The 8,562-nt window shown below is 45.7% G+C and overlaps 2 non-coding genes across 2 annotated transcripts; one reads left to right on the top strand and one right to left on the bottom strand.

The window, feature by feature from the left end:
- The first annotated feature begins 214 nt into the window (after nucleotides 1-214).
- Nucleotides 215-296, top strand: trnal-aag (transfer RNA leucine (anticodon AAG)). Its single transcript has one exon. It is a non-coding gene; the product is annotated as a tRNA-Leu (tRNA).
- A 1,740-nt stretch (nucleotides 297-2,036) lies between these two features.
- trnar-acg (transfer RNA arginine (anticodon ACG)) lies at nucleotides 2,037-2,109 on the bottom strand. Its single transcript has one exon. It is a non-coding gene; the product is annotated as a tRNA-Arg (tRNA).
- Nucleotides 2,110-8,562: the final 6,453 nt, after the last annotated feature.

The raw sequence follows: 8,562 nt of genomic DNA, 5'->3' as shown, positions 1-8,562 counted from the left end.
AGGACATTGTTCAGCTCCTTGAGGGCTGCTGAGGTAGAAAGGCTCTGTACAAACTGAGTCCTTTTACCATTTCTTTCCTGCTTCTAGCGGCGCTGTCGTCACTTCCTGTGACCGTGGGAGGAAAGGAGTCCCCCTTCAGAATAAGTTTTATATCATGATGTTACTTCCTCTTCAACATGCCTTTAGCAGACCAACTCAGAGAACAGCTCAGTGAGGTAGTGTGGCCGAGCGGTCTAAGGCGCTGGATTAAGGCTCCAGTCTCTGAGGAGGCGTGGGTTCAAATCCCACCACTGCCATCATGTCCCAGGTCACTGGAGAGGTGTGGCAGGTCTCTTACTGCCTCTCCTCTCTCTTCCACTGAGGTCTTCAAACCTGTGACCAAAAGAAGAACCCTCCTCTGAGTCCACAGACCTGAGCATCACTACTCTGACTACCATGTTATCAGGGTGAAGTCAATGGGGAGGTAGTCAGTTGTTCCTTTGTTTTTTGACAGAGGCTTCATTGTGAATGAAATCATTTTAATTCTTTACTTGAAGTTTCACGCTGTTTCGACCGAAAAAGGCGAGTTCCTGGAGAAGATCTTCCAGGGGTCCAGGTTAAAGTGGTGCCCAAGCTGGCACCAGGCGCTGACCCAGGTCCTGCATGGGAGATACTGTCAGTTCTGTTCTGCCCTGCTCACAACCACAGGCTGGTGTTGAGGCCTGCAGCAACCAGGGCCCCAGTCACCAAGAGTATAAAGGCTGGTCATTGTGGCAGTGGGAGGAGTCAAAATGAAGACAGACCAATGTGAGCAGGACGTTCCTGGAGAAGTCAGAAGAACTTGACCATGTTTCCTACAGTACCCAGGAGGCCTGGTAGTTGTTGAAGGAAGCTCCAAAAGCAAAGAGCAGACAGCAGGACATCAAAAGAAAAGATCCAGACACTAAAACTACAAGTAGAAACAAGAAGAAATACTAAAAGCTTTGGAAAGATACTACAAGGTTGGATATACATTATTATATACACTACTATTCTCATTGACTCCTAAAGAGGGACAGGAAACATTAGAATGTGGATCAGATCAGCTGATTTCAGTGTTGAGTCCATCCCTCCATCCACTTTCTATTCTTATCCTTTAAGGGTCATGGGTGGGGGGGGGGGGGGGGCGATCCCAGGTGACATTGTTCAAGAGGCAGGGTTCACCCTGGACAGGTCAGAATTCCTGATGATGTCATCAGGGCTTTGACAGTAACTAGAATTCTGTCTTTGATCTCAGGAGGACATGAAAGAAACCCAACTGAGGAAAGTGGAGGAGAACATTCAGCTTCATTAGAAACACTTGAACTGTTGAACAGTAGAATTTGTTTGAAACAGTTTACAACACTGAGTGACAGGATTGAAGAGGGAAGAGTTTTCTACTTTAAATTTAATTCTAACTTTAAACTGGAGATGAACATTTTTAGTAGTTCATATTCTAACATACAGAGGAAGTCATGACATTCCCTTTTTTAAAAAAGAAAAAACATGTGAAGCTCCTCCCCCCAGCTCCAGATGGACAGACAGACATGAGAGAGGCCAGGAAGCAAAGAAGTGTTGTGCTCCTCTCCAGTGCTCTGGTGTTGTTGTGTTCTTCTCAGCTTCATCATGAAGACCTGCTGGCACTGGGCGCTGGTGGAAGTTTGCAGCTCTCACTGGAAAGTCCTGAGGCTCCTCCCACTCTGAAGCAGGCAGTTGCTCCCAGCCAGCCCTCACTTTCACTCTCTGGTGTAGGAGTGAAGAACAAAATCAGAATCAAGAACCATCACTCTTTCATTGGGGCTCCTTTCTCCTTGTTCTGATCCAGAAACTCAACAGCTTCTATCATTGATTGACAGGAAATGTTGATGACACACTGGGATTTTTGTTCTCCTGCTGTCACTGTCAAGTGCAGCTGAACATGAGAGGTAGCAGGATCATTCATGTGTTCATGTTTCCAGCAGACAAGGAGGAAACCTGGGAGGACTTCAGTGACTTTGATCAGTGGTTCTCACTTCATCTTCTCAGTATAAAGTTCAAAGCGAGCTGGCCAGGAGTTGAACCTAGAATCTTCTGATCCGTAGTCAGACGCGTTGTCCATTGCGCCACCAGCCCTGTGAAGAAGCTGCTATGTTCATGTGTGCTTGCTTTTACAGAAAAGCCCAACAAGGTGGTGGCATTTTCAGGGGACACAATGGTGCAGTGGTCAGTACTGTGGCCTCCCAGCAAGAAGGTTCAGCTCTCCTCCTATTTGGTTGCTAGGAACCTGAATCAGTCCTCAGTGGAGCCGTGCTGCTGAGGCTGAGTGAGGCTGAGTGAGGGACTGAGCAGGAGCCAGCAGGTCCAAGCAGGTTCAGGCAAACTCCCCTCGGTCCACCAACATCAAAGCAGAGGAACAGAGTTCATCTAACAAAATGGATTCATATCATCTCCTCTTGGAATGTTCTGGAACTACAAGTACACTTAAAATGGCTGACTTATGACAACAGAAGGAACTTTGAAGTAGATTTGATTTATTTAAGTCAGTGACAGTCATTTTTTCAAGAACTTAGTTCAGGTAACTTGATTGTTTTACTAAGATGAGCTTTAATGTTCTACCATTGAAACAAGACCTTCATGTATTTATGATGACATCACCAATAGGAGCCTTCAGTCTGTCAGGGGGTAGAGTTCAGTCACCACCAATGACATCAGAGTCAGAGTTAGAGATCAAAGACAGACATTAAAGTCTCACATTAAAGTCTCTCTTATTAAAAAAATTAAAGTGTTATATCTTTGAAAATATACTGCAATACATGAAATATTATATTTCCATGGATGGTAACCTCGTTCTTATATTCTTTAATATACTGCAATAGTAATGGACCCTCAATGACACTGTAGTGATGAATCTATCAAGGAGTACAAATGATTATAATCAGAGAATTTTGAAGTCAAGTTTGAGATCAGTTTGATCCTCTCTCTCTCTCTGTCTCTCTCTCTCTCTCCCTCTGTCTCTCTCTCCCCCCTCTCTCTCCCTGTCTCCCCCCTCTCTCCCTCTCTCTCTGTCTCCCCCCTCTCTCCCCCTCTCTCTGTCTACCCCCCCTCTCCCTCTCTCTCTCTGTCTCCCCCCTCCCTCTATCTCTCTCTCTCCCTCTCTCTCTCTCTCTGTCTCCCCCCCTCTCTCTCTCTCTCAGGAGCTTTTAAATGAATATTTTAATAAAACAGAACAGGAGACTGAAGAGTGATCACTCAAACCCACAGGCTGAATGGGACATCTCTTAAAAAATTGAACCACTGAGTAAAACCATAGAAGCGCTCCTGTCTAGTCGGTGCTAACAAGTTAGCTGTTGAGTGAGTCCAGCTGTGCTGTCTAGGAATCCTGGTCAAAAGCCTCCACACATCAAACAGCTGGTGTGTTGGTGGATCTGTGGATCCTGCTGGAAGAAGCAGGGTGGAGCTCTGAATGGTTCCTGTCTCAAAGAGCTTCTCTGTGCAGCTCCCATCAGCTCCTAAAAACAGGAAACCAGCAGATTCACTGTTGAACGGTGGCATTAAAATGTCTCAAAAGCTGTCCTGTCCACCATTTGTTGGTGCAAAGACATTTAAAAACACCAGTTGAACATTTTCCAAAGTTGCTCTCACCTTCTTTCAAACACCTGGAATGATTTCCTCCAAACCAAAAGAAACTGGTAAAAAAACAACAACAAAAACTCCTGGAGAATCAAACTCCACCGTCTGCTCCAACTGGACTTGGGACTTCAAATGACCTCCATTAAAAGCCTGCCTGCATCCCCATTCACTGACTGTTGTGCTGTGGGTCTCCTGGACAAACATGGCAGGATCCTCTTGATCTCCAGGAGTTTAAAAGAGCAGCTCTTTTAGAATGGGTTCTGGCTCCATTCAGGTTTAGAGAGCTGAGACTAAAATCACACATGAATGAAAGAGGGAACCCAACAAAACAAGTCAGCGTGAAAGAGGAGCAGATTTTAAAACTCCTCATCATTTCCACCTCCAGGAGTGAAGCCTCCCGGGACCCAAGAGGCTCCAGCTGGCAGAGGTCTCACTGGTTTCTCCACCACCTCGCTAACCTGAGCTGGAGCATCTGAGAACCAAACAGTGACCCCCTTCATTCCAGAGCCGACTCCACAAACTCTGAGCCCCCACTTTACCCACAGCCAGCAGGGCTCCTCAACACTGCATGACACACGACGACTAAATTTAACACTTCTCATCAAGAGATCTGTCACAGGTGTCTACTGTGGAGGGTCAATCTGTCCGTCCACATTCAGATCATAAACACAGCGACTCCTAAGCACCAGTAGAGCCTGCTCATCGTCCCTGGGTGGGCTCGAACCACCAGCCTCTTGGTTAACAGCCGAGCGCGCTGACCGATTGCGCCACAGAGACTCTGAGGCACCTGCTTTTCATGAAGAGTTTTCAGGCTAAATTCAGTTTGTGAGGTCCACACTGCACATTTGAGGGACCATGAAGGACAGAGGAGAGTCTGACTGTCATGGTGAAAGCCTTCAGCACTAGAGCTGAAACAGCCCCACCATCTTAACCCCCCCAGACCAAACAGGCTTCATCAGAAACAGACCCCCCTCCTAGAACATCCAGAGATCATCAGTCTCATTAATAGAACATGACAAACAATCAAGAACTTGTTATTGTTTGATCAGAAGCTGAAACAATGTTTCTATGTTTGTCAGTTCTGGTCTGAATGAAAGAGGAGGTTTTCTTGGTCATGTGACGTGGGTGAGAGTTCAACTAGAACTTCCTGATTCAACAGGATTTGAGTTTGTTGGGATTTTGTCAAAGCCACCAACCAAACCTCTGAGTGGTGCAGATGTCTGCTGCCTCCTCAGAGCAGACTGGAGCTCAGCCTCACTCACCTGTGGGAGCCCCAGCAGAGCCACCGTGTGATGGACTTTCAGTTTAGGCTCCAAGGTCCTGGATTGAATTGGTGTTTTGTGTTTTTAGGCCTCCTAGCACCGATGAATGAATGAACCATTGTTCCAGAGGGAGCTGGTGTCAGGTCAGTCCCTGTTTCTACAAGACCTCCTGCTGCAGAGCCAAACTGGGAAACATTTGAAACTCAAAATCCTGTTCTTGTCACAATCCTGGTCTCCTAAATCAAGGCCTGTTCAGTCAATGGTAGAGCAGAGAGGAGCAGAGGAAGAGAGCTGGGACCAGAACCCAGAGGTCGATGGATCAAAACCATCCTCTGCTAAAAGAAAGGAACAAAATAAACCCTTATCTTTAGGAATGTGTGTCTGTTAAAAAGAGGTTCATAAGGATTTTGTCTTCCTCCACAATCACCAACCATTGTGAGAGTAAACAACAGTCCACTTTCTGACTGAAGCAAAAGTTGACTTCAAAAGGTTTTTCTGATTCAACATAGCAGCTAAATTTCCATTTCTCCACTGATTATCTGTTATGGTTCATGGGGGGTGGAGCCTATCACAGCTGACATTGGTCGAGGGGCGGGGTTCATCCTGGACAGGTCACCAGTCCATCACAGGACCAACACATGGAGACAGACAACCATTCACACTCACAGTCACACCTACAGTCAATTTAGAGTATCAATCAGCCTCGTCCCCTCTTGATGTCTTTGGACTGTGGGAGGAAGCTGGAGTACCAGAGAGAACCCACACAGGAACAGGGAGAACATGGAGACTCACACAGAAAGATCCTGTGCTGGAGCCAGGACTAGAACCTGGAACCTTCTTGCTGTGAGGAGACAGTGCTGACCACTGCACCACTGTGCTGGATTTTCTGTAACATCAAGTACATCTGAACTGGCACTTGACAGTGACAGCAGGAGAACAAAAATCCCAGTGTGTCATCAACATTTCCTGTCAAATCAATGATAGAAGCTGTTGAATTTCTGGATCAGGAGAAAGGAGCCCCAATGAAAGAGTGATGGTTCTTGATTCTGATTTTGTTCTTCACTCCTACACCAGAGAGTGAAAGTGTGGGCTGGCTGGGAGCAACTGCCTGCTTCAGAGTGGGAGGAGCCTCAGGACTTTCCAGTGAGAGCTGCAAACTTCCACCAGCGCCCAGTGCCAGCAGGTCTTCATGATGGAGCTGAGAAGAACACAACAACACCAGAGCACTGGAGAGGAGCACAACACTTCTTTGCTTCCTTGCCTCTCTCATGTCTGTCTGTCCATCTGGAGCTGGGGGGAGGAGCTTCACATGTTTTTCTTTTTTTAAAAAGGGAATGACATGACTTCCTCTGTATGTTAGAATATGAACTACTAAAAATGTTCATCCACAGTTTAAAGTTAGAATTAAACTGAAAACACAAAAACCTTCCCTCTTCAATCCTGTCACTCAGTGTTGTAAACTGTTTCTAACAAATTCTACTGTTCAACAGTTCAAGTGTTTCTAATGAAGCTGAATGTTCTCCTCTACTTTCCTCAATTGGGTTTCTTTCATGTCCTCCTGAGATCAAAGACAGAATTCTAGGTACAAATAAATACACTATCAAAGCCTCCTGATGACATCATCATTAATTCTGTCTTTGATCTGTGTCTGTCCAGCCTGTCCTGAGTGGATCCAACAGTTTCCCATGGGTGACTCTGTCGTGGTCTCTCTCCTGCTGTCTCCAACTCTCAGAGTGCTTCTACTGGTTTCTCTCCATCGTCCCTGTTGCTAGGCAGAGCACTGGTGAGGACTGAGGCCAGTGATGACATCACCTCCAGCTGAGACCTGCTAGGTGATCCTGCTTCATTCAACTCTGCTGCCTCTGCCACTGCCCTGACTGGTGAGGCTGACAGCAGGTTCTCTCTCATCTAAACTCTCTGTTTACAATGGAGGCTGAAATCCTTGTGATTGGTGGTTCAATCATCAGGTCTGTTGAACTCCCAGGTGCCATCACCTGCTGTCTTCCTGGTGCCAAAGTTGTGGACATTATTGAACGTCTCCAGGACTCATCGATCTCCACCCCTCAGCTCACATCCTGATTATACAGGTGTGTGTGAATGACATCACGAAGAGGCAGCCAATCATACTTCATGACCAGCTTGAGTCTCTTGCTATTTCAAATCAGAGTCTGGGTAAATTCTGTGTTTTTTCTGGCTCCATCTCTGCTCCTTCCAGAAGCAGGGAGCATTTCAGCCTCTTTCCAGTCTGCATGAATGCTGAAAGGCTTCTGTACTGTTTGGCTTTGCTGTTCCCTGCAGCTTGGACATCAGATTAGAACGAACCACACTCACTAACTCACCTGTTCTTAACCACTGAGAGCTGATTGGGTTAAACATGGAAAAACACTGACTCGCTATGAGGATGTTCCCCTGCCCTGTGTGGGTGGAGCCAAGAGAGTAAAAAGACTGTGAGACCCAGAAATCAGGGCTTCTTCTCCTCCATCTTCAGGTGGTCAGACTGAAGTCTCAGCTCTGACTCTGGATCTGTTCTCTTTGTGCCAACATAAATGTGATTGGACCAGAGAAGTTGATGAGGATTTAGTGAACCTTTCCACTGAGGTGGAACAATCCTGGGAAGAAGGAGAGGAAATGAAAGCTTCTCAGTGTAAAGTTTTAATTAAGCTGGCCAGGAGTTGAACCTAGAAGCTTCTGATTTGTAGTCAGACACATTATCCAGTGTGCCACTACCCCTGAGATTAGTGTAGTGTGTTCATGTGTACTTGATTTTACAGAAAATCCAAAAATTCTGATGGCATTTTCAGGGGACAAAATGGTGCAATGGTTCGTGCTGTTGCCTCACAGCAAGAAGGTTCTGGGTTTGCATGTTCTCCCTGTTCCTGTGTGGGTTCTCTCTGGTACTCCAGCTTCCTCCCACAGTCCAAAGACATCAAGAGGGGACGAGGCTGATTGATACTCTAAATTGACCGTAGGTGTGACTGTGAGTGTGAATGGTTGTCTGTCTCTATGTGTTGGTCCTGTGATGGACTGGTGACCTGTCCAGGGTGAACCCCGCCCCTCGACCAATGTCAGATCAAAGCCAAGATTAAAGAAAGAGCCTCCAGATCAAAGACAGAATTGATGATGATGTCATCAGGAGGCTTTGATAGTGTATTTATTTGTACCTAGAATTCTGTCTTTGATCTCAGGAGGACATGAAAGAAACACAACTGAGGAAAGTAGAGGAGAACATTCAGCTTCATTAGAAACACTTGAACTGTTGAACAGTAGAATTTGTTTGAAACAGTTTACAACACTGAGTGACAGGATTGAAGAGGGAAGATTTTTGTATTTTCAGTTTAATTCTAACTTTAAACTGGGCATGAACATTTTTAGTCGTTCATATTCTAACATACAGGGGAAGTCATGACATTCCCTTTTTTTTAACCTGTCCTGTTCAGGAAATGGAAATGGAAATTTAGCTGCTATGTTGAATCAGAAAAACCTTTTGAAGTAAACTTTTGCTTCAGTCAGAAAGGAGACTGTTGTTAACTCACAATGGTTGGTGATTCTGCAGTAAGATCAATTTGTTTTCCACCCCTTTTTATCAGATTCACATTTCTAAACTAACAGGTTTATTTTGTTCTTTTCCTTTACCAGAGGATGGTTTTGATCCATCAACCTCTGCGTTCTGGGCCCAGCTCTCTTCCTCTGCTCC

The sequence above is a fragment of the Aulostomus chinensis genome, chromosome 1 (assembly GCF_037954235.1).
Source record: "Aulostomus chinensis isolate RoL2024-O1b breed Wild chromosome 1, RoL_Achi_v1.0, whole genome shotgun sequence".
Classification (NCBI taxonomy): domain Eukaryota; kingdom Metazoa; phylum Chordata; class Actinopteri; order Syngnathiformes; family Aulostomidae; genus Aulostomus; species Aulostomus chinensis.
The sequence above is the reverse complement of the archived record's forward strand: the minus strand, read 5'-3'. Positions and strand labels throughout refer to the sequence as shown.